The sequence below is a fragment of the Ursus arctos genome, unplaced genomic scaffold, assembly GCF_023065955.2.
Source record: "Ursus arctos isolate Adak ecotype North America unplaced genomic scaffold, UrsArc2.0 scaffold_14, whole genome shotgun sequence".
Classification (NCBI taxonomy): domain Eukaryota; kingdom Metazoa; phylum Chordata; class Mammalia; order Carnivora; family Ursidae; genus Ursus; species Ursus arctos.
In genome coordinates, this window is record NW_026622808.1 from 46,396,483 (window position 1) to 46,423,530 (window position 27,048).

At 44.7% G+C, this 27,048-nt stretch overlaps 1 long non-coding RNA gene across 1 annotated transcript; it reads right to left on the reverse strand.

Annotated features, from left to right (window-relative positions):
* Window positions 1-474: 474 nt before the first annotated feature.
* LOC123001204 (uncharacterized) lies at window positions 475-26,864 on the reverse strand. The gene is made up of 6 exons (XR_008959112.1): window positions 26,698-26,864; window positions 18,786-18,935; window positions 17,852-18,063; window positions 17,061-17,224; window positions 15,821-16,241; window positions 475-737 (listed from the first exon to the last, which is right to left on the reverse strand). It is a non-coding gene; the product is annotated as an uncharacterized LOC123001204 (long non-coding RNA).
* Between the last annotated feature and the right edge of the window lie 184 nt (window positions 26,865-27,048).

Below are 27,048 nucleotides of genomic sequence, written 5' to 3' on the forward strand. Positions count from 1 at the left end.
GTTAGAGAGTATTATGCTAAGTAAAATAAGTTAGTCAGAGAAAGATAAATACCATATGATCTCACTCATATGTGGAATTTAAGAAAGAACACAGATGAACATATGGGAAGGGGGAAAAGGAAAAAAGGAGAGAGGGAAACAAGCCATAAGTGACTCTTAACGATAGAGAACAAACTGAACGGTGATGGAGGAAGGTGGGTGGGGGGATGGGCTAGATGGGTGATGGGTGTTAAAGAGAGCACTTGTTGTGAGGAGCACTGGGTGTTGTATGTAAGTGATGAATCATTGAATTCTACTCCAGAAACCCATATTGCACTGTATGTTAACTACTAAAATTTAAATTTAAAAAAAAAGAACTCATTCGAGGTATATCAGTTCTCTATTGCTACATTAAAAAACAACAACAACAATAACAGCAACAACAAAAACTACCTCAGAAGTTAAGTAGCTTAAAACAATAATACTTACTGTTCATGGTTTCCATGGGTCAGAAAGCTGAGCACCACTGGCTCTCTAGCTCACTTCTTTCCAGGCTATAATAAAGGGCCACTAGGGCCGCAGTCTCATCAGAAAGCTGCCCTGGGGAAGGAGCCACCTACAATCTCACTCGTGTTGTTGGCAGAACAAGGTTCCTGCAGGCTGTGGGACTGAGGTTCATCCTTTCTTCATGGACTGTATCATCTGCTCCTTGCCACACAAGGGCCGCGCTATCCAGCAGTTCACAACATGGCAGCTTGCTGCCTCAGAGGGAGCGAGTGGGAGGAGTCAAGGAGAGAAAGTATCAGCAAGAGAAGAAGCCCAGCTTTCAAAATCTAATGTTGGAAGCGCTATGCCATCACTTTTGCCACATTTTATTCATTAAAATGAGTCACCAGGCCCAACCCTCACTCAAGGGAGAGAACTGAATAAGGGCATTAAAACCAGGAGGTGGGGATCATGAGGAGCCATTTAGAAGCTGCCTATGTACAAGGGTGTGCAGCTGCGAAGGGACAGAACACAGATATGCATAACATCTCCGGTATTTCTACACTGATACGCAGCATATGCTACCCGCCTATGTACATGGCTGGTGTTCTCGGTCTTGCCATATGCATCCTTGTAATACATATGTACTGGAAGCTTCTGATGTTCCAGACACTGTCCTGGGTGCTGAGGAACAGCAGGGAACAACAGACCAACTGAAAAGCATAAATTACATCAGAAGACAAGGTAAGAGAACAAAGAGAGGTGTTGAGGGAGGGAATTGTCGAAGACGATCTCCCTGAGTACAGACATGAGAAAGTAAGGAAGTAATCCATGAGGAGATGGAAGGGAAGAGAGTTCCAAGCAGAAGGAACAGCCAGTGCAAAGGCCCTGAGGAGGCGCTAAGTCTGCTGTGCTCAAGGAACAGAAAGGAAGCCAGGTTGCTATGAGGGAAGTGAACAAAAGGGAGAGAAGGTCAGAGAGGCTGACAAGGCCTTGCAGACCGTGGTAAGAACTTTGATGTGTCAGGGAAGCCATGGGAGGGTTAAAAGATCTCTTTTTAAGACCCAGTCATATACTAAGAGACCAAAGTACTTTTGAGCCTCTTTCTGACCCTCACCATTGTCCTGACTTTGACAGATTTTTTTCATCTGTTTCAAAGGAAGGAGAATTTATAAATTATCAGCACATGACACAGCCCCACAGCGGGGTTCACCACCGCGAACCTAGCCTCCTTGCATCGAAGCCTCTGCCCATTTTCTCTTCTTAGCTTCATTTGGGAGGTCAGCAAAAGTTGCCAACAAAACAGAAAAGGGATATTTTTTTTCCTCATTCTTTTTCTAAGCAGACATCCTGATTTTTCTGTGAACAAACACCATGCAGTTTGACTGAGAACACACAAATGCTAGCCAAAATGAAGTCCAAAGCCTGGTCAGATGAAAACAAAGCTGAGCCATCAGGGCACCTGTGTAAGCAAACACTCCCCCGCCATCCAGTGCACACACCGGGAGTCCGTACGGTTTCAGGAGGCTTTGTGTCATGGATGTCTTTCTAAAGCTGTGCTTCCTGCTTCATCCTCTCCTCCAGATTTGAAGTAAGTAGAGCCACAGCTCTGTTGCTCTACACTGTAGGTATAAAGCTGGGCTTCTCAGATGTGGCACTGTCAACATTTTGGCCTGTACAAGGCTTTGCTGTGGGGGCTGACCTGTGACTGGACATGTACTAGCACCCCCGGCCTCTACTCACTAGCTGCCAGTAGCATCTCGCCAGTGTGACGGCCAAAAGTGTCTCCAGACATTGCCAAATGTCCCTTGAAGGGCAAAATGGCCCCCAGTTGAGAATACTTTCTACCAAGGCTCAGGTATGTGCCCTGGGGGAAGTTACTAATATTCTTTGGCCCTCAGTTGTTTACCTGGAGGGTGGGGGTGTTATCCTGCATGTCTTAGGAGAGGAAGTTGGACAATATGATTCTCTGAGATCTCTGCCCAAGATTCACGTTTATGTGAATCTATGATGTTTAACGATGCCATTAGATTAGATTGAGAAGCAGAGATCTCTGCTCTCTAATTAGATAAGATCAGAAGCAGAGGGTTCCAAGGATAATTCTGCATAGTTCTGCCATCTTCTTGGTTAGAGCTCTTCATGAAATGAGTCATACATTTTCCTACCTTCCTAACTGAATCACATGAGTAACGGAATCCAGTGATGGTTTCACCTTGATTGCCAACTTGAACACATATTGGCTTCCAGGAGGACTATGTTAGGAATGATTCTGAGGCCACATTCAAGCCTATGCTCCATGTCTTCCAGAGACTCAGCCTGAAGAAATGGTGACTGACCCTGTCGGATTCAACCTCTTTTTAGAAGTCAAGATTATGTTGTAAATATGACCCATCATCTCAGTAAACAATAACTCCATCATTTCATTTGCTTGGGCCAAATCCTTAGAAGCATCCTGGGCTTCTCTTTTGCTCTCACAGGTCACATCCAAACGGTCATCAAGGGCTAATGGCCTTACTAGCCACATACATCTGCCTTCATGGCTTCCACCTTCGTGTAAGTCATCATCATCAGTTTCCGTCTCTTGGAATGGGTACGCACCCAACTGCTCTTCCTCAAACATGCCAGAAACCCTCCCAACTCAGGACTGTTGAGCCTAGAGCCCCCCAGCTGGCATGCTCTTTTACCAGGCTTTACCTTCACCTTCTCAATGAGGCCTCCCTCTGCCTTCCTGTTTACATTTGCAGCTCTCCCATCTTTCCCTTCTTCTGATCCCTTTTCCCTGATTTGCACATATCATTCATCATCAATTGACATCCTATATATATTTTCTTCTTCATTTATTTAGTGGCTACATCCCTCCACTGAATATGCTTCACGAAGACAAAGAGTTCTCTCCATTCTGTCCACTGTTATACCCCCAGCACTGAGAACAGTGCCAGCACATAGTAACTGCTTATAAATATTTATCAGATGAAGAGTAGATAAACAAATGAATGATCAGGGCTATAATTCAATGATATGCAGTGATTGTTGGTACTTTAAAAGCTACTTCGTCTCTACACCAAATGAACCAATACTATAATGCTTTGGTTTATGTCACTGTAGTCAGTCTGTTCAGAGCTGCACTGCTAATACGGTAGCTTCTCGGCCACATGTGGCTTTGTACATTTACATTTACAGTAATGAAGATTAAACGAAAAATTTAGTTCCTCAGTCACATTAGCCATATTTCAAGTTTCAATAGTCACATGTGGCTGGCAGCTGCCATATTGAATTGCACAGATACAGAACATTCCCATCATTGTAGAAAGTTCTGTTGACCAGCACTAGTCTAGAACATCCACTCTGACTACCCAAAAACAACTACTATAATTAATCTGCTGATTTGAGAAGTCGACGAAATCAGCTTGTTAAAAGTATACACAACAAGAGCAAACTAAATGTCAATCAAAGTCTGAAGAATTCTCCTAGGGGATCGAGTGTCTAGGCTTCTCGACCCCTAAGCATATTTTCTTCCTTCATCTTCGCTTTTCCTTGTTATGTCAAAGCAATGAGTTTGCCAAGTAAATGGCCTGCAGATAAGTGGGTTGCTACAGCATCATCTCTACCACACAAAACCTGCCTCCTTAACTCAGAATTCAATTTTGCCAGTCTATGAAGATAAAGGATACAGGACACAGCTATCAGAAATAAAGATAGGAGTGGGATAAGAGTCTCTTTGTGGCTGGAGTTGGAAGAGGGTAAGTGAATAGGAGGAAAGGAAATAGACCCATTAGGAAGGCAGGTGGACAGAACATTACAACATCATGGGAGATGACATCCATAGAGTGGGGTAAACAAGTAAGAGAAAGCTGGGGCACATGTATTATTTACAGTTTGAGAGTCTTGGAAATTCGGGAAGAAGAGGCGTGTGAATGTGAATGTCTTCATCAGTTTTTATCTCAGTGGGTCATGAAACCCATGAAGCGCTTCCTCATTGCTACCTCTTATGCTCTTTAAATAATCCAGCAAGCCACCTGCAGGTGTCAGGGTGGGTAAACCTCCCTGGGAAGGAAGTATTGTCTCGCTGCCTACCTTCAGCTGTCTCCCCTCCAGAGGACAAACGGATCTTTCTCTGCTGAGGGAAGTGGGCCCTCCAACACTTGTAATGTCCCTTAAGGAACAACCTCAGTCTTGCTTAATTACGAACTGCTCTCAGATCCCTCTAAGGAACTGTACCTATCCCTGATTGACAATGTGCCTTGAGAGCCCTCAAGGCTAAGATCAGAGGTTGAGTTCGAATGAACTACCAGTACAACCTGGCCTATTTTTAACCTTGCAAAATAACTATAGGGAAAAATTAAGCAAATTGCTAAAAAAAATACTCAAGATGTCTTTTAATTTGCATTAAGAGTTATATGCTTTGAAAACATGCCGTGTTTATTCCTCCTTTTTCTAGTCTGAAGAATAGCTTTGTTATTTCAGAGCCAAAATATTCCTATTGTTGTCTGAAGACCAAATGTTTAACATGGTGACTTTTTACCACTTAACGTCTGTTTCATGAATAATACAACTGTGTCCTAATCTCATTCATGATTAATTGGTTCTTCCCTTATCTATGTCTCAGTTCCATATCTTAGGAAGCTGGCCAGTGGATCTTTGTGGATTCTGAATGTCTTGTTCACCTTTTTTTTTTTTTTAAAGATTTTATTTATGTATTTGAGAGAAAGAGATTGAGAGAACCAGTGGGAGGAGGAGCAGAGGGAGAAGCGGGCTCCCCACTGAGCAGGGAGACTAATGCAAGGCTCCATCCCAGGACCCTGGGATCATGACCTGAGCCGAAGGTAGATGCTTAACTGACTGAGCCACCGAGGTGCCCCTCTTGTTCACCTTTTGTGTTCCCCATGGTGTTTCATGAAGAATTTGATTGTGAATTAGCGTGCAATTCTTGAACGAAAGTATGAATGGGAATGAATGAATGATGGCAGAGTAACTAGGTGAAGGGTCATCACAGGTGTCTGTGGAATGGCCAGTCTTGGCCTCTGTGTCTTCACTTGAAGAATGCTCTCAGGTCCTGCAGCTGGACACACACTTACCAGTGAGACTTGCTTAGTGTGTAGGGTAATGTGGCTTGCCCCAGCTCAGGCGTAATTGGGAGCAGACAAAGGAAAGATACTCCGAGAACACCAGGGGGCAACACAGCTTTCAGAGAGTAACAAGGACCCAGACAAATGCCATGTCCCTGAAAGGGTAAAAAAGAATACTAACATTAACAGTGTGGACTTTTGGACATTATCCACTTTTTTTCAGGCAAAAAGCATTTGCAATTAGTCTAATGTACCAGGGAACAAAGACAACCTGGGATGGCTCCCTTTTAAACCACATATTAGCACCCAGATAACCTTGACTCAAATGGCTCTCATTCCTCTTGGGATTTCTAGGTAGCACAGTGAAACGCAGTCTGAGCTCTAACTATCAGGCCACCAGGCCAATGCAAATGCCCAAGTGGCAAAGTACTGGAGACCCTGCAAAGGTAGAGTAGTGGCAGGGGAACAAGTATGGTTTCTGAAGCCAGACTCCCTGCTCTGCCACGTACCGGGCAGACACGGCCGTGAAACCCCGGCAAGTCACCCAACACATTCTGTGCTTCTGTTTTCCCAGATGCAAATGGAGATAATAATAGTACCCGTCTCATGGGGTTGCTGTTCAGATAGCACAAGCTGACCAATGGAAAGCACTGAGAATTGTGCCAGGCACGTAGTAAGTCATCCAAAAGTGATTGACAGCGTGATGAGAATGACAACGATGGTGACGTTGGGGAAAGTGGGCTTGAGTTATAGATTCCCACCCTGGGCCACAGCTGGTAAAATGGGTGGATCTGGATTGTGTTCTTACGTCCTATTGCACACTACAGACCGAGGGGTTCCACTGTATTCCCACATAGGCCTCCACATGTGAGATGACTCCGCAGCACAGATGTTCTGGGCCATCACCGCACAAGTGGGAGGCAGCAGAATACAGTGTTTATGAGTCAGATTGGCATGAGCTCTATCTCAGATTGGCATGAGCTCTATCAGTCATTATCCAGGCAGTGTGGACAAATTAGTCAACTTCGCACTACTTCCTCGTCTACAAAACAGAAATAAAAGCAGTGCTTGTTTCCCTAGTCCTGTGGAGAAGATGAAATAAAATACCACATGTCCACATTTTAGTGTTTGGCACAGAAAAAGTGTTCAGTAGAAGGTAGCGAGCATAATTCACCCTTCTGGTTAAGACGCTGGTGGGGAACATCACCCTGCCTCCATGACTCTATCACAGGACTTTGATTCAAAGAGTCATGGACTCTCTGAGCTGGAAGAGGCCTCCAGGATCATTTACCCATGCTCCTTTCTCTGTAGATGAGAACATCTGAGGCCCAGAGAGAGCCAGTCCCTTGCCCAAGCTTACCCGTCTAGTAGAGGCAGAACTGGGATTACAGAGTAGTTCTCCAGGGGCGCCTGGGTGGCTCCGACGGTTGAACGTCTGACTCTTGGTTTCAGCTCAGGTTGTGGGATGGAGCACCCCCCTTTGCGGGCTCCCTGCTCATCGGGGAGTCTGCTTCTCTCCCTTTCCTGCTGCCCCATCCCCCACCCCCCACCCCTGCTCATGCTCTCTCTCGCGTGCTCTCTCTCATGCGCTTGGTTGTCTCTCTCAAATAAATAAATAAAATCATTTTTTTTAAAAAAGAGGGGGGAAATGGAGAAATAAAACAACAGGGAGAAAGTACAACATAAACACACTGCTTGGAGGGTATACAGATACAATCCACACATCACAAAGTCTAGAATCAGAAAGTACAAACCAGTCACAGGAGCTACACAGACTAGAGAAACTCAAGTTCAAGTGCTCTGGCATGTCTCTGGGCCAGGGCTTGAGTCAATGTCAAAGCACCATGTCCCTTGCATGGACAGTCCAGCAGCTCAGCACAGCACCCCTGTCCATCAACAAGTAGCTGAGCCCTGCCAACTCGAAATATCCTGTTTTCCTTCTCCCCAAAGATTTCACCTCCTCTTTCTGTGTATTCTTCAAATATAAATTCCTTTTTAAAAAAAAAAAAAAAAAAGATTTTTATTTATTTATTTAAGAGAGAGAGAGAGCATGCATGGGGGGGGAGTGTCAGAGGGAGAAGCAGACTCCCCACTAAGCAGAGAGCCTGATGCAAGGCTCAATCCCAGGACTCCAAGATCATGCCCTGAGCCGAAGGCAGATGCTTAACCAACTGAGCCACCCAGGCTCCCCCAATATAAATTCCTAACCTCAGGAAATGCAGTCCCTCATTTTGACTTCCCAGCACATGCGCGGTGAGGGAGATGGTTCAGACTGTTTCCGAGCTGAAGCTTTCGAGCCAGGGTTCAGTACCGCTACCAAACAGGATAAGCTCCTTCACCTTTCTGGCCTTAAGTTTTCTCACATGTAAAATGGGGGGTTAATACTCGCCTCGAAGAAAGTTGTGATGATCAAACAGCACAATGTCTGTAAAACACACGTTCTGGCACACAGTAACGAAGTTATGCCCACGCTGTTCCTGTTGTTGCTGTTGTTATGGGGGGGCGGGGTTGCTGCTGGCAGTGTTGGTCCTGTGCTGTAACTCGTGGGGGCGGTGCTGCTTGTGTCGCTGCTGTTGCTGTTATGTAATGATCTTGCTCATACCGCTGTCATGCCCTCCCAAGATTCTTACGTGAGTGACAGACTCTCTTCAGTGAAGGTTTACAGAAGCAAGACTTCCTCCCCTTTCATCGTGAAAGACTCATTTAGGGTTTTTCTTTGAGCAACTGAGGGAGGAGGGAAACAGAGAGTCCTCTAAAAATAGAATCAGCATGCTAACAAACCTGAAGGGAAGAGGCCTTGGAAACAAAACCAAGGGCCATGGAAAATCCAAGGCAAAAAAAAAAAAAAGCTATTGTGACAAAGTTTCAAACTTCCTGCAAAAATGATGCACGGTTCTCTGCTTCTAATTTAAGTTTCGGTGAAGCTTGCTGAAGATCTTGAAGAAATGATGTCATTTCTCCTTAGTTGTCTTTGTAGTCAGGACAAGTCAAACTCACACAGGAAATTCAACAGGGAGATGAACAGCGTGATGCCTGTTTCAAAATATGACTACCGTGGAGTCAGAATTCCTCTGTTGTGCACTGAGAGAAGGAGGTATTATTTGTGACCTTACAAAAGCCCGTCTAATAGAATGAGCATGGTAAAGCAAAACAAACTAATAAATCTTTAACAAATAAATACCTTCTGTTTGAGGGTAAGCAAATGCTGTAACAAATAGACCTAAAATGTATAGTAGCACAACACAATAGAGGCTTAATTCATGGCTGCACGGCAGTTCTGGGGAGGGAAACAGAGTGGCAGAAGGTCCTTCCCATTCAATCATTTGGGGACCCTGGCTTGTAGACCATCCTCAGTACATGATTTCCATGGATGTCTGGGAATTGTCTCCAATTGGTCCAACTGTCAGGGAAAAGAGCCCAGAGGAATATGTGCAGAGGCTTATGGGCCAGTGCTGAGGTGACAGCCTGGCTTCTACCTACAGCCCATGAACTAGAACTAGATTTCATGCTCTCATGGTATTCGAAAAGGAGAAGATAGGCATTTTGGTGCTTTTTTTTTTCCATAGAGTTTCTTCCATAGAACTCCAGATTTTGATTCAAAAGCCATGACTTCAAACCCTAGCAACTAGCTGTGAAAAAGTAACTCAATCCTCTGAGTCACAATGAGAGACTCGGGCTGCTTTACGACATGGACTGAGAGTATCTGAAAGTCTCCGGAGTGAATTTCTCAAGCTACGCAGTGAGAATCTGGTATGGCTTCTCTGGCCCTCCCCCACCGAGTGAGATTCCAACATGGCTGCCCGAGAGTGAGTCACCAGTTGAGAATCCCTGGATTTGGGCTCCGGGCACTGAGCGCAGTGTGTGACATCCTGGGTTGCTGAGGTGGAAATAATCTGGCAAGAGCAGGTCCCTAGGCTGGTTTCAGCTCTTCCAACAGTTAATATGCATGTGTATAAAAACAATGCCACAGGGGTGCCTGGGTGGCACAGTGGTTAAGCATCTGCCTTCGGCTCAGGGCGTGATCCCGGCGTTATGGGATCGAGCCCCACATCAGGCTCCTCCGCTGTGAGCCTGCTTCTTCCTCTCCCACTCCCCCTGCTTGTGTTCCCTCTCTTGCTGGCTGTCTCTATCTCTGTCAAATAAATAAATAAAATCTTAAAAAAAAAAACAAACAATGCCACAGGTATGTTCGCTAACAATGTATCAGTTGCTGTAGAGGAGAGCAGAAACTCTAGTCTATGCTTGTCCAGCTCATTCTTCTCTCTCTCTTCTGGTCACAGAACACAAACCTCTGAAACCAACACTGAATGCAAACAGAACCTAGGGAAGGAGAGGGGGAATAAATATCTGATCACGTACTTGAAATCCCGGATTCAAATATTCCCGAGAGCAGGAAATATCCAGATTTCCCAGGATCATAAGCCACTGAGGTTGTTTTTATGTTTAACTTTACTATCTGGAATTGGATTTTTGTCATCAGCAACCACGAGTACCAATGAATGCAAGTTCTTCAATTATAAATAAACGAGGACTAACAAAAGCTTAGCTTGAAAATAAAATAAATTTTTTGGAAGGATCTTGGGGTAAAACACAAAAGGAAAGGAAAAACAAAACAGCTGGAGAGGCTTAGAGACAGCATTACCAGGTGCTTATTCACCTTATTTCTGGGATAGTGCCAAAACACGCTTGGGTCCAGCTGCCTTCCATCTCTAAGTACCACCATTTGAGTCTTCAAATGCCTCAGAGGAAAAAATCTCATTGGCCTTACTTGGGTAAGAAATCACCTTAAACAAGCATTTCTCAACCTTGGCAACACTGATATTTGGTCTGGATAATTCTTTGCTACAGGGACTTGTCCTGGGCATTGGAGGGGGTTGGCAGCATCTCGTACTCTTTCCCAGACATTGCCCAATGTCCCCGTACCGCAAAATCATCTCTGCCTAAGACTTACTGCCTTAGAGTGATGAGCTGGGACCCGGAGCAGGTAACCAACACGGCCATTGGGAAATTCGAGGCGAACAGTGCAGCCATCCAAGTTTTTATCTGCTAACAAGATTTCTCCCTTGAACTTCAAATTCTTACTCTCAGGGGCCCCTGGCTGGCTCAGTTGGTAGAGTATGTGACTCTTGATCCTGGGGTTTTGAGTTCAAGCCCCATGTTGGGCAAAGAGCTTACTTAAAAACAAAAACAAAGTCTTACTCTCAGATGCCTTCTGGACACGCCCATCTACGTACCATAACACCCACACCAAATGTGCTATCTCCTTTTGCGCCTGCTTCTTGCCTGGTGTTTGCTATCTTGATGAAGAGTAAAACCTGCGTGCTCTCCCCAAGCCAGAGCACGTGTTTGAACTCTGCTTCTTCATCTCCCCCACCTGGCTTCCATATCAACAAACTCTATCCAGTGTGTCTCAACATTGTCTTCTGTTTGCATGCTAGTTCCCACAGTCTTAGATCAGGCCCACATCATGGCTGGGCTTTGACAATCACCTGCTCACTGGGCTCTCTGCCATTGCTCCCCTTCGCTGCCTTCCAGCCAACAGAATGATCTCCCAAAACTGGGTCTTGTCCTGGCACTTCCCTGCCCAAAACACTGTGTGCTTTTCTGTCTTTATGTGGTCAGTCCAACTTTCTAGATTGGTATATAAATGGTCTCCCTTCAGATTCTTTTTCTCCATTTTATTTTCCTGTCCTCTCTCTTCCCTATTCTTTGTGTTTCAGCCACACCAAAAAAAAAAAAAAAAATTGATATTTAAAAAGACATGCTATGCTTTTCGCTCTCTCAAAAAAAAAAAAAAAAGATATGCTATGCTTTTGCCATGCCTTTATAACTACTATTGTTCTTCCTTGGAACATACTTCACTTCTCCTCCAAATGAATTTCTCTCCCTCAAATATTTCTGGAACAGTCCCTGATGCCCTCAGAAAGTTACTTCTTCCCTTCTCTGCATTCTTGTATGCTTTTCGATCCATCCACTATAATATCTCATTTGCAGAGTTGGACTGAACCTGATTATCTGTCTGTTTTCCCCATCGATTCATAGCTTCTCCAGGCAGGGGGGCATCTGCCCATCACATAATAGAGCACTGGGCACCTAGCTCACATGGAAAAGTTTTGTCACATGGACTTGTCCATTGAAAGTCTAGGCCGTTATTGAAAGGGCAGCATAAAATCGACAATCATACGGGCTCTGGAATCAAAAAGAGCCAAGTTCCCATCTGGCTCTTCCACACACCTGCTGTGTGATACTGGGCAAGCCCCCAGCCTGTCTACGTCAGTTTCTTCATTTGTCACATGGGGTTAGACACACCAAGTTCTGCACAAGGCTGTTATAAAACTCATGAGATGAGGGTTCAATCACGTCACCTCTGTTCAGCACTTACCCCAGTGCCTTTGCAAGCCCTGAATAAATATTAGGTGCTATTTTTCTCACCATTGTCACCATTATTATCCATTCATACTCTGCCAAAAAGCATTAAGGCCCTCTGTTGAAAAGCCATTACTAACTATAATTGGACAAGAGCCAGAAAAAATGGCACAGATTTGAAGGGATGTGGCCTGGGGATATTAAGCTGGCGCCGACAGCAGAATGTCAGGCCGCTCTGAGGCTTGGGACCACAGAGCGTACTTTAGTGGGGCAGCCCCTGGGGATGGGAAATCTGGCTTTAATCCTCTACCCAGCCACCCTGGGCAGACTGCTTCTAGGCCTTAGGTTCCTTGTGTATAAAGTGGGCTCAAAATTATCATATACACCTCTCAAGGCTATAGGGAATTATAAATGAGACATTTTGCTGTCATATTACCTCGCAAAGCTTTCAACTCAACCCAAAGGTGGGGACTGTTGTTTTTCAAAGTCAGTTGTGATTGCTCCATCTACCTTGGGTTTCCAGCAGAAAGGGCTGGCCCGAGACCACTCAGTCACGTGCAGGACCAAAGTACTCAAAGAGCCAGGCTAGAGCCTTGGTCTACCACTCAAATAATTGAGCACACACGAGGCCACCAGACCGAGAGGATCTAAATTAGTGCACACACTAAAAAGGCACCTTAGATTCCTCAGACAGTGGCATTTCAGAGCCCAGGGAGGGGACACGTAGGACCCAAGGTCACAAGATAGGTATTGGAAGAAACCTAATAGAACCCAATCATGTCTCTACATGCAGACAGGCACTGGGGTTTTCATAGAAAAGAAATATCCCATAGTTGAGATTTTAAGCAAAAATACCAAGCCCTACTGTAGCTTTATTAGGCATTACACGTACTTTATTCTTACTCTTTTCCCAAACTCTAAAATGGCAGGTATTATAAATCCTATTCTGTGGGGCACATGAAAGCCCAGGGAAGTTCCGTGATTTAGCCTGAGTCCCGTAGCTCGTACACAGTAGAATAAAATGTGAACCAATGCTTTCCTCCAAGGCTTGAATTCTTTCCACTCCATGACATCCTGCCTCATGCTCAGTATATACCACCTCCTTGAAACATTAATTGCCTTAGTCACTTTCTCCTGGGCTTGGCTAATTTAAATGTTGCAGCCAACACAACAGCTGCTCGAATGTGATTCAAAGAGCTTCAGGTCTTCTCTCAAGTTGAAGACCTCAGAAGGATTATGGAGGGGGGACAAAGGCAGCTTGTCTCCTAAGAAAGAGGTAATTCAGACTAAGCGAGGCTGGAATCAGGCTAGTCTGCAGGCTACTTCCCCAGCCAGAGCCACGGGGAGTCAAGGTTGACAAGAAATCCCAAAAGAGAGACCAAAGTGCTCAGCTGCACACTAAGAGGGTTGCCAAGAAATTAATTCATTAAGGACCAGGCTTCAGTGCCAATGAGAGGCGCACGGCTCTTGATAAGGACCGAAAGACAAGCCCACGGCCAAAAGTCTAAGATCCTCCTTCCAAAAAGGAAGTAGCAGCCTCCATTTCACAACCTTGGTAGTGTCCCGCTGGGGTCTCCCTTTCATAACTGCCATTCTCGGGTCAAGATCCTTTCCATGGTAACAATGGCTATTTACTCAGTATCAGAAATGAGTAGTCTGTGCGTGTGTGTGCACACGCATGCCCACGCTTGCCCCCATGTGGACTCGGGAGCTGAGACGGAATCAAGGAAAATCCAGAGAAATGGGCAAAGGCTAAGTGAAAATGTCCAATGCTAAAATACAGAAATGCCAAGTCTTTGAAAAATAAAATTTGAAGTTATTTTAAAGTACAGAAAAAGTCCAGAAGGGAAAACGAATGACTTTTTTTTTTTTTTTTTAAAGCTCGTCGCTTTTGCAAAAACAAAGGACACCATTTTAGGTTCATAAAAAAGAGCCAGGAATTCATGCTGTCTTTAAATTAGGATAATCATTTCAAGTCTTCCTCTGTTATTGCCAAGGTGTTGCCAAAGGAGACTGGTAATTTTGTCTGGGAGGGAAAAGCTAGAGTGCTGGAGGTTAAGCAAGAATTAATCCAATATTGACAATGGGGTTTGCTGATAGACTGACAGGTCACGTGTGATCTGGCTCCCGATTGCCTGGCACTTCCACCTAACTTGTATCAGCCATTTTCAGATTAGGAAGTGAAGTCAGAAAATTACAAGAAATAAGCATTTGTCAAGGGGTCAGAGGATCTGGGTTTTAATGGATCTAGAATTTCTATATATGAGGGGATTACAATAGAGCATGGGAAAAGTGTGGAAATTGGAAGGGGAAAGCTGAGAAAATTGTCTTCAAGCTCCATTTGCATAAAAAGCACAAAGCTGTCCTTGGATTGTACCCATCATGCCATGGCTTAAAGGGGCTGACAGACACATGGGCATGCTTGCTCCTTACTTGCCATGTGTGACATTGGACAAGTCAGCTAACCTCTCCAAACCTCAGAGATCGATCAACATTTATTGAGGACCTACTATGTGCCAGGCATTATCTTAGGCAATGAAGAACCAGTGGTGAACCGGACAAGGCTCCCGCCCTCAGGGAGCTTATATACGAGTAGAGATGAGGGACAAAAAAGATAAATATATACTCTAATTCCACGTAGTGTTAAACTGGATAAGGAGTGATGGGGAAGAAGGAAAAAGCTATTTTGGAAAGAGTTCATCAAAAATGTTTTCTCTGGGGGCACCTGGGTGGCTCAGTCAGTTAAGTGACTAACTCTTGATTTCAGCTCAGGTCATGATCTCAGGGTCGTGGGATCAAGCCCCGAGTTGGACTCCACACTGAGGTTGGAGCCTGCTTGAGATTTTATCCCTCCCTCTCCCTCTGTCCCTCCCCCTCCACCCCCACCCTGCCCCCCCCCCCCCCCCGCTCATGCTCACTCTCTCTAAAAAAAAAAAAAGGAAAAAGTTTTCTCTAAGGAGGAAACAATTGAGTAAATAATTGAGTGAGGCAGGGTTTCTCATCTGTAGCACTGCTGACCCTGGGGGCCAGATAACCCCATGTCACAGGGCTGTCCTGTGCATGTAGGAAGGATGCCAGAAGCAACCTCCTCCATTGTGACAATCAAATATGGCTCTGAGCATCTGCCAAATGTCCTCTGTGGGGCAGAGTTCCCCCCGGGTGAGAACTACAGGAGCAGAGTGAGGGAGAGATCAATGAGGCTATTCAGGGGTAGAGTCCTCCAGACCAAAGGAAGAGCAAGGCACTGAGGAGGTGGGGTAAGTCAGTGGTGTGGAAGAGGTCCAGATGGCTAGATGGCTGACGGTTGACGGTGAAGTCGGAGAAATGATGAGGGGCTCCAACATGCAGGTTCTTAGAGACGGCGCTAAAAGGTGTGGAATTTGAGGAGCAAGAGAAGCCATTGGTTTGAGCAGGGAAAGGATCTGACCTGACTGAAATCTTGAAAAGATCACTGTGGCTGCTATGAGGAGGCCTGACCCTAGAGGGTAGAATGGAAGCAGTGGGGCCACTCATAGATACCCAGGCAACGAGGGGAGATGCTGGGCCCAGAGACTGTGGGGATGGGGATGGCAGTAGGGATGTGCAGACGTTGCCAGATACAGGTTATATTTTGATGGAAGAACAACGGATTTCAGTGATGTATTGGATGGGAGAAAGAAGGGGAACAGAAACCAAAGTGCTTAGTGAGGGGTGCACTTAGTGGGGGGCTGCCACCATTTTACTGCATTGGGGAGGACTGGGCAGAACAGGTTTGGGTGGAGGAATCAATAGTGCCAATTTGGACATGTTGACCTTGACATGCTTCTTCAGCATTCAAGTTGGGGGGGGGGCGGTTGCCCAATGCTTGACACATAGCAGGAGTTCAACCTGTGGGGCAAGAAGAAGGGGGCGGGGAAGGGTAATCACGGTATAGAATTATTTACCTTACAAAGGTTTATGAACTGTTCCTTTAGATGATGCATTTCCCTCATACATTTCAATGAAGACAAACTTGGAAAGAAAATTGTATCCATGACATTTCCGCATGCCTTTTTGTTCCCAACATTTTCATGATAAGACGGGATAGTCAAGAGAAGGAATTACTTGAGTATCTGGGATCCATCACCTGTGAGAAGCTGGGTTAATCTTCGTAACTGTCCATCTATTTGTTTGTTAGACAGTCAATCAGTAGCAGAGTTAACTGGAATCGATCTCTTGACGATATTTTTCTCTATCGTTTCTTATATTCCAAAAAAAAGTTGCACCCCAAGAGAAGGATCACAGACTCTGAGGTGTTGACTACGGAGAAGACTGGTTTCCAAGGAGTTTAAGGATGATGCTTATATTTAGAACAAGCTGGGCTCCCTGTTTGTTGAGAAGAGACACTGCTATTGGTCATTAATTAAACACAGCCCTGCGCTTCCCTCTGTGGAGCAGGCCTCGAGCACGTGCCCATGTGCACAGCACCCCCACGCGAGTGGGCGGCTGCTATTTGGAGCATATGTCCCTGCAACGTCAGGGTTTTGCCTCTTACTTGAATTTTTTTTTCTCTGCCCTTGCCGTCTTAGTCCCTATGGCACATCTCTTCTCATTATGAGCACATGGAACCTTAGTTTTAGATTCTCTGGAGCAGGGGTTGGCAAACTATTCCTATGAAGGGCTACATGATGTATATTTCAGACTTTGCAGGCCCTACAGTCTCTGTCGAAATGATCCTAACCCCACTGCCGTGGCACAAAAGCCACCGTGGATAACGTGCAAACGAATGAGTGTGGTATGTTCCGCCCAACGTTTTACTGACAAAAACTGGCCGTGGCTGGGATTTGGACCCGTAGGCTGCAGTCTGTCAGGCTCGGCTCTGCAGAATTAATCTTTTTCAGATGACACCAAATCATCTGTAGGGTGACTTTCATGTATACACGATAGCTCATATTAAGGCATTCGTTTAGAATATAGCCTCCAAATCTGTTGAAAATTTATAGTAACACATAGTTGGAACTGTAATATCTTTTCCTTTCAAGTTTTATGTTAGAGGCTTAAGCATTTGTAATTCCAGTAGAAGAAATACTTGGTAGCATACCAGCTATATCTATTACGACAATGAGACTATGGAACAAATCTCCCCCAAAACTTAGTAGCTTCGAACAACAACAGTGTCTCCTCTCTCCAAAGTCCATGGCTCACCTGGATGGTTCTGCTAATCGGGCCTGGTTTGCTGATCTTGCCAGGGATGCTCATGTGTCTGCAGTCAGCTGGTAGATTGGCTGGTTGGTCTCCCATAGCTTGGTTCTGTCCCATGTCATCTCTCAACCTTCAGAAACTGGCCAGGGCTGGTTCTCTTGGCGTGGCTGAAGTCCAAAAGTAAGCAAGACCAATTACGCAAGAAAACAAGTGATGTATGCAAAGCCTCTTGAAACTGAGGCTCTGAACTTTTGGGCTATCTTGTCCTCTACATTCTTTGGGCTGAGGCAAGCTACCAAGCTGGCCCAGAATCATACCGAAATGGAACTATAATGTTTCAGAGCAAAAGGATGACTACAGAGAGACCAGTGCAGCCTGTCTACCACTGTGGCCACTCCAATACCATGTTACTAGCAGCACACTTTCTCAGGACTGGAACACCTCATGGTATCGCATAAGCAGGGGAAAAGTAGGAAAAAGCAATTGACTGACTTAGGTTCTTTGAAAACCTGTGTTCCGATATATCAATTTTCATTTTTCACTATTTTTAAGATTTTTAAAAATGTTTAAGTAATCTTGACACCCAACATGGGGCTCGAACTCACAACCCCAAGATCAAGGGTCACAGATTCCACCAATGGAGCCAGCCAGGCATCCCCCGATGTATCAAATATTTGGAAGAGCTGAAAGATGCCATTGTTTCTATCTCCTGTTTGACCATGTTGCACAAAGTAATTTCTAATTTCAAGGATGATCACCATAGGATACACTTTTTTCCCAAATTTAGGACTTACCAGAGACAAGAAGTCTTAAGAAATAAAATGCCATCAAAATGCTCTATTTGGGTAGCAAATAAAGGAGGAAAAATTCAAAAACCAAACAGACTATCATCAGGAAACAAAAACACAAAGCATTGTGCTCCTCACTGTCATCCACACTGTCCTCCTGTGGGCATAGGATGCTTTGTATTTGGCCATCTGAGTGATCTGGACAAAAAATCTTCCACCTGGGAAGTAAATCAAAGACGTTTAACTTCTTTTGTAGCAAGCTCCATGGAAACTGTTTTCATTCTAACCCTTTGGTTGCAAATACCAGAAGCCAACTTGAGCTGTGTAAGGCACTAAAAACAACACAGCATTATAAGGCTGCAGGGTGCCTCTTAGAACCCAGGGACGGAGCTGCAGCTGGGCTTCAGGAGGAGGCTGGAGAAGAGCCAGGAGCCAAGATAGTCTTCTCTCTTTTTCATCTCTGTCTACTTGTGAGTCTCTCTTTTCAGACTAACGTTTTCTGTTACCTAGCTCATGTGGTTAGGAAATACAGGGTGGAAAATGGCTGTCCCGTTATTGCTATGTTATATTTTCCTTAACTCAGACTGAACTAGAATGTCTAAGTCCTAAGTGCACATTCCTGACAGAGTGGATTTTATTGGTCCAACTTGAGTCAGAAGGCCACACTGGTCCAATCCCCTGTGACCGGGGTTAGAAGCTATAAACATGGAGCCCAGGGGCACTAATTCTGTGGCTGAAAGGGGACTGAAGAGGTTGCAGGGAGTGACACAGACAGGGAGTTACCCCAAAATGCTTATGATACAAACTCTCCCCAGGGGCGCCTGGCTGGCTCAGTTGGTGGAGCATGTAACTCTTGATCTCAGGGTGGTTGAGTTTGAGCCCCACATCAGGCATAGAGATTACTTTGAAGAAATAAAAAGAAAAAAGAAATTCTCCTCACCTTTCAGTGAGTTTCCATGAGAACGAGAAAATAGGTTAATCTTGAGGTACCATGAAAAGCCATTCACTCAAACTCTCGATTCTGTGCAGTCCTTCGATTTTTACGTTCTCTTACTCCTCACACACTAATGGCAGTTAAGGACCTAAGGCACTGAGAAAAGATTAATAAGAGTTCACTACTCTCTTAGTTGGGCAATCCCCAGCAGCAGGCCCTGAGTCAAGGATGCTAGGGCAAATAGTTTATTGGGGAGGTGAATTGAGGCAGAGCCAATATATGAGTGGGAAAATGAGACAGAGACCAGAAAGAAAATGACCACTATAAGCCACTGACGCTTAATCCACTGGCCAAAGAAACTCACAGGCACCAAAGGTCTGGTTCCAGCCAGGGGAAGTCCAGCTGCTGTGCACAGCCATTGCCTGTGGAAACCAGCAAGGGGACCGGCTGTGATGAAGTACAGAGGGACCACCAGGCAGATAAGGCACAAGATCTGACCTGCTTCTCATAAAGGCCCGCACTAGAAGGGGAGCAAGTATGGAAGCAGCGAGACTAACTGGAAATCTATTGCATTAGTCCGGGCTCAAGATGCTGGCATGTGAAAGAGCATTAGTGGTGAGGATGAACAGAAGTGGTGGACGGGTGGTAAGAGTTACAAGAAAGCCTACAGGAATTACTAATGGGTTACAGAGTGACAAGGATGGCTCTAAGATGCGTCTGTTTTGTTTGGTTTTGTTGTTAGGAAGGGGAAGCTAGAAAAGGTTCCAAGATGGCGGAGGAGCAGGAGACCTAAAGTTCGTCTGGTCCCAGGAACTCAGCGAGAGAGCTACCAAACCATTCTGAATACCTATGAACGCAACTGGAGAACGAAGGAAAGAGTAGCAGAAACTCTATGAACAGAAAAGTGACCACTTTCTGCAAAGAGGAGAAAAGATGGCGGGGACCCTTTTTTCAGCCGCTCCCCTGAGTCGAGCTGGATAGGTACCTGACCATCCTGAACATCCACGGAATCAGCCTGAGACACAGGATGATGCATCTGGATCTGTACAAATGAACATCTCCAGCGCTGAGAATTGAGGTATGAAGTGGGGAACCGTGAATCCGCGCACAGGTATCGGAAGATAAGCGGAAGGGGGAGGGAGCCGCCGCGTTCGGGCGCCGGGAAGCGGTAGCCACGTGCACGGGTGAGTGGGCGGACTCACGGACAGCACCCGCAAGAGAGCAGACTGAGAACGTGAGCCCGGGAATGCACGTGCGACCTGACAGAAAACCGGAGCTCCGGAGGGCTCACTGGAACCGGACTGAGACCGGGAACTCGGGAGCGCGCACGTGACCAGACTGAAAACTGGCGCTCCGGAGCCCGCGCGAACCACACTGAAACAGGGAGCTCGGGAGCGCGCACGGGAACCAGGGGCGGCAGGCGGTTTTAGAAACACAAAGGACAGAGACGAGCCGGCCCTGGAAGTGAGGGCTGGGACACCGGCTGTGGGGAGCACATCCCGGGACGCTGCAGGGTTTTTAGCAGCACTGACAGAAACAGAGTTAAGGTGGCCAAGAGAGCTCAGTGGAGAGCAGACTGTGATCTCTCTGTTCTGAGACAGAGGCTGGGATTCGGCCACTGCTGCTCTGACTCTCAGAAGAGGCACAGCAAATCACCAGGAAAAGCCGCCAGAGAACAAAAGCCTGGAAATACCGGCTCACAGTGTGCCCATCCCCAACCCCCCTTGCAGGGGACGCGGTGACTCTACCCAAACACGGTTGCCTGAGTATCGGCGCGGCAGGCCCCTCCCCCAGAAGGCAGGCTGAAAATTCAAGAAGCCCACATCCTTAAGGTCCCTATAAAACAAGTGCACACTGCCTGGGTCCTGGTCAATAATTTGGGCTCTGTGCATCCCCACAACCTCTCCTCATCAGAATGACGAGGAGGAGAAAACCTCGGCAAAGAAAGGACACAGAGACTGTGGCCTCTGCCACAGAAATGATGGATATGGATATAACCAAATTGTCAGAAATGGAGCTCAGAGTAACAATGGTCAAGATGATGTGTAGGCTTGAAAAAAATATTAATGAAAATATTAATGAGAATATAGAATCTCTAAGAGAGGAAATGAGAGCAAATCTGGCAGAAATTAAAAATGCTATGAATCAAATGCAGTCTAAACTAGACGCTCTGACGGCCAGGGTAAATGAGGCAGAAGAATGAATTAGTGAATTGGAGGATGGGATGGTAGAAGAGAAAGTTAAAACAAAAACTTGGCTCAAAAAACTCAATCTCAAGAATGTAGATTATGGGAGATTACTGAGTCAATGAAACGTTCCAGTGTCAGAATCATCAGCATCCCCGAGAGGGTGGAGAAAGAGAGAGGTCTAGAAGAGATATTTGAACAAATTGTAGCTGAGAACTTCCCTAATCTAGCACAGGAAACAAGCATTCGTGTCCAAGAGGCAGAGAGGACCCCTCCCAAGGTCAATGAGAACAGACCTACACCATGTCACGTCATAGTGTCATTTGCAAATATTAGATCCAAGGATACAGTATTGAAAGTGGCCGGGGAAGAAAATCCTTATGTACAGAGGGAAAAAATATCAGAATAACGTCAGACCTGTCTACAGAGACCTGGCAAGCTAGGAAGGGTTGGCAGGGTATTTTCAAAGCTCTATCTGAGAAGAACATGCAGCCACGGATCCTTTATCCAGCAAGGCTGTCATTCAGAATCAATGGAGAGATAAGGACCTTCCAGGATCAGCAGAAACTGAAGGAATTTTGTAACCACCAAACCAGCCCTACATGAGATATTAAGGGGGGGGGGTTCAATAAGTAAAAAGGCCCCAAGAGTGATACAGAACAGAAATTTACAATCTATAGAAACAAAGACTTCACAGGCAACATGACATCATTAAAATCATATCTTTCAATAATCACTCTCAATGTGAATGGCCTAAATGCTCCCATAAAACACCACAGGGTTGCAGATTAGATAAAAAGACATGACCCATCCATTTGCTGGTCTACAAGAGACTCATTTTGAACCTAAAGATACATCCATACTGAAAGTGAAGGGATGGAAAACCATTTTTCATACAATGGACCTCAAAAGAAAGGTGGGGTAGCAATTCTTGTATCGGACAGATTAGATTTTAAACTAAAGACTGTTGTTAGAGATACAGAGGGCACTATATTATTCTTAAAGGATGTATCCAACAAGTGGATATGACAATTATAAATATCTATGCCCCCAACAGGGGAGCAGCTAGATACACAAGCCAACTCTTAACCAGAATAAAGAGACATATAGATAATAATACGTTAATAGTAGGGGACCTCAACACTCCACTCTCAGCAATAGACAGATCACCTAAGCAGAAAATCAACAAAGAAACGAGAGCTTTGAATGACATACTGGACCAGATGCACCTCATAGATATATATAGAACACTACACCCCAGAACAACAGAATACTCATTCTTTTTGAATGCACATGGAACTTTCTCCAGAATACACCATATACTGGGTCACAAAACAGGTCTCAACTGATACCAAAAGACTGAGATTATTCCCTGCATATTCTCAGACCACAATGCTTTGAAACTGGAACTCAATCACAAGGAAAAATTTGTAAGAAACTCAAACACTTGGAAACCATCCTGCTCAAGAATGATTGGGTAAACCAGGAAATTAAAAATCAGTTTAAACAATTTTTGGAGACCAATGAGAATGAAAACACATTGCTCCAAAACCTATGGGACACTGCAAAGGCGGTCCTAAGGGGAAAATACATAGCCATCCAAGCCTCACTCGAAAGAATAGAAAAATCTAAAATGCAGTTTTTATATTCTCACCTCAAGAAGCTGGAGCAGTAACAGATGAACAGGCCTAACCCACACACAAGAAAGCAGTTGGTCAAGATTAGAGCAGAGATCAATGAATTAGAAACCAGGAGCACAGTAGAGCAGATCAACAGAACCAAAAGCTGGTTCTTTGAAAGAATAAATAAGATCGATAAGCCACTGGCAAGACTTATTCAAAAGAATAGAGAAAGGACCCAAATTAATAAAATTATGAATGAAAAGGGAGAGGTCACAACCAACACCAATGAAATAGGAAGGATCATTAGAAACTTTTATCAACAACTTTATGCCAATAAATTAAACAACCTGGAAGAAATGGATGCCTTCCTGGAAACCTATGAACTACCAAGACTGAAACAGGAAGGAATTGATTTTTTAAACAGACCAATTAATTATGAAGAGATTGAAGCAGTGATCAAAAACCTCCCAAAAAACGAAACTCCAGGGCCTGATGGATTTTCCAGGGAATTCTACCAAACATTCAAAGAAGAAATAATACCTATTCTCCTGAAGCTGTTTCAAAAAATAGAAACAGAAGGAAAACTACCAAACTCATTCTATGAGGCCAGTATTACCTTGATCCCCAAACCAGGCAAAGACCCCATCAAAAAGGAGAATTACAGACCGATATCCCTGATGAATGTGGATTCCAAAATTCTCAACAAGATCCTAGCTAATAGGATCCAACAGTACATTAAAAGGATTATCCATCAAGACCAAGTGGGATTCATCCCTGGGATGCAAGGGTGGTTCAACATTCGCAAATCGATCAGTGTGATACATCATATCAACAAGAAAAGAGTCAAGAACAATATGATCCTCTCAATAGATGCAGAAAAAGCGTTTGACAAAATACAGCATCCTTTCCTGATTAAAACCCTTCAGAATGTAGGGATAGAGGGTACATTCTTCAGTTTCATAAAAACCATCTATGAAAAGCCTACAGCAAATATCATTCTCAATGGGGAAAAGCTGGAAGCCTCTCCCTTAAAATCAGGAACACGACAAGGATGCCCACTCTCGCCACTATTATTCAACATAGTACTAGAAGTCCTTGCAACAGCAATCAGACAACAAAAAGAGATAAAAGGTATACAAATTGGCAAAGAAGAAGTCAAACTGTCTCTCTTCTCAGATGACATGATACTCTATATGGAAAACCCAAAAGAATCCACCCCCAAACTACTAGAAGTTACAGAGCAATTCAGTAATGTGGCGGGACACAAAATCAATGCTCAGAAATCAGTTGCATTTCTATACACGAACAATGAGACTGAAGAAAGAGAAATTAGGGAATCCATTTCATTTACAATAGCACCAAAAATCATACGTTATCTCGGAATTAACTTAACCAGAGATGTAAAAGATCTATATTCTAGAAACTACAAATCACTCTTGAAAGACATTGAAGAAGACACAAAAAGATGGAAAAATATTCCATGCTCATGGATCGGAAGAATCAACATGTTAAAATGTCTATGCTACCCACAGCAATCTACACTTTCAATGCCATCCCTATCAAAATAACAATGACATTTTTCAAAGAACTGGAACAAACAGCCCTTAAATTTGTGTGGAACCAGAAAAGGCCCCGAATCGCCAAGGAATTGTTGAAAGGGAAAAACCAAGCTGGGGGCATCATGTTGCCAGATTTCAAGCTATACTACAAAGCTGTGATCACAAAGACAGCATGGTACTGGCACAAAAACAGACACATAGACCAATGGAACAGAATAGAGAACCCAGAAATGGACCCTCGGGTCTTTGGGCAACTAATCTTTGACAAAGCAGAAAAAAAAACACCCAGTGGAAAAAAGACAGTCTCTTCAATAAATGGTGCTGGGAAAATTGGTCAGCTACATGCAAAAGAATGAAACTTGACCACTCCCTCACACCATACACAAAGATAAACTTCAAATGGACGAAAGACCTCGACGTGAGACAGGAATCCAGCAAAATCCTAGAGGAGAACAAAGGCAGCAACCTCTACGACATCGGCCACAGCAACTTTTTTCATGACACATCTCCAAAGGCAAGAGAAACAAAAGAAAAAATGAACTTGCGGGACTTCATCAAGATAAAAAGCTTCTGCACAGCCAAGGAAACAGTCAAAAAACTAAGAGGCAGCCCATGGAATGGGAGAAGATATTTGCAAATGACACTACAGATAAAAGACTAGTATCCAGGGGCGCCTGGGTGGCTCAGTCATTAAGCGTCTGCCTTCGGCCCAGGGCATGATCCCAGGATCCTGGGATCAAGTTCCACATCAGGCTCCTCCGCTGGGAGCCTGCTTCTTCCTCTCCCACTCCCCCTGCTTGTGTTCCTTCTCTCGCTGGCTGCCTCTCTCTCTGTCAAATAAATAAAATCTTAAAAAAAAAAAAAAAAAAAGACTAGTATCCAAGATCTACAAAGAACTTCTCAAACTCAATACACGGGAAACAAATAATCAAATAAAAAAATGGGCAGAAGATATGAATAGACACTTTTCCAATGAAGACATACAAATGGCTAGCAGACACATGGAAAAATGTTCAAAATCATTAGCCATCAGAGAAATTCAAATCAAAACCACACTGAGATACCACCTTATGCCAGTTAGAATGGGAAAAATTGACAAGGCAAGAAACAACAAATGTTGGAGAGGATGTGGAGAAAGGGGATCCCTCTTACACTGTTGGTAGGAATGCAAGTTGGTAGGGCACTTTGGAAAACAGCGTGGAGGTCCCTTAAAAAGTTAAAAATTGAGCTACCCTACGATCCAGCAATTGCACCACTGGGTATTTACCCCAAAGATACAGACGTAGTGAAGAGAAGGGCCATATGCACCCCAATGTTCGTAGCAGCTTTGTCCACAATAGTTAAATTGTGGGAGGAGCCAAGATGCCCTTCAACAGATGACTGGATTAAGAAGATGTGGTCCACATATACAATGGAATATTACTCAGCCATCAGAAAGAACAATTACACATTTGCAGACAGGACTGGAGGAGATAATGCTAAGTGAAATAAGTCAAGCAGAGAAAGACAATTATCATATGGTTTCACTCATTTATGGAACATAAGAAATAGCAGGGAGATCGGTTGGAGAAGGAAGGGAAGAATGGGGGGGGGGGGGTTAACAGAAGGGGAAATGAACCAGGAGAGACTATGGACTCTGAGAAACAAACTGAGGGCTTCAGAGGGGAGGGGGGTGGGGGACTGGGATAGGCCGGTAATGGGTATTAAGGAGGGCACGTATTGCATGGAGCACTGGGTGTTATACACAAACAATGAATCATGGAACATTGCATCAAAAACTGGGGATGTACTGTATGGTGACTAATATAACAAAATAAAAATTATTAAAAAAATAAAAATAAAAAAAAAAAGGAAGGGGAAGATATTGTAGGGCAAGCAGCAGCCAAGGCATTGGCAAGTGCCAGGACATGATGTCCTTTGGACTGGATCCATGGGAGCTCTGGGGGAGGGGGGGGTGGCTGCTGGAAAGTGAGGTGGGGGTCTGGTTCTGAGGGGTGCACCCCACCCTGCCTTTGGCAATGAGTGGCCTTTGGATGCTTTCACAGGTGACAAGAGTGACAAGAGCAGATCTGTGTTTTATAAGGTCATTTTGGGAATCACAGAAACGAGATGATCAGAGGAAAGAGTAATACGGTCAGGTTACAAAGCAAACACAATCCCGAAGGCAAGCAAGGATGAGGGCAGAAGCACGGACAGAGAAGCAAGAAGGAAAGATCTGAGAAGCATTTCAGGATGGCAGAGCAAGAATCAAAAAGAGCCATGACTGGGTGTGGGGCTGAAAGAGAAAGGACTGGACAGAGAAGGCCCTGGGGCCACAGCCAGAGAGGCAATTCAAAGACAGGTCATTTTCTTTTCCATAGAGTTGCCAGAGACAATGCCAGAGGCCCAGTTATGTTGGAATTTCAGATTAACAACAAACAATTTAGGGGGATAAGTGTGTCCCATGCAATACTTAGAACCTGTTTCTACTAAAAAGTTATTCACTGTTTATCTGAAATACAAATGTGATGGAGCCTTCTGTATTTTCACTTGCTAAATTCGATGACCCTACCCTTTGGACATGCTGAGTTGGAGGTGTCCGTGGGACAGAAGGCACGGGTGGAGACAGACACCTCATCTTGAGGGGACAGGTGGCGGCTCGAAGTGCATGCCTGAGAATCACATCGAGAGGATGAGTCACACCTCTTGTTCTCACACTTGGCTGCATTTTGAAATCACCTAGGGAGCTTAAAAAAAAAAAAAAAACACTGATGATCAGAGATTCTGATCTAATTAGTCTGTGGTGCAATCTGGGCACCGGGACGTTTTAAGGCTCCCCCAGGTGATTCTGATATGCAGCAAAGTTTAGGAACCACTGATCTAAGCCATGGAAATAGATGAAATCACCAAAGTGGAAAAGAAT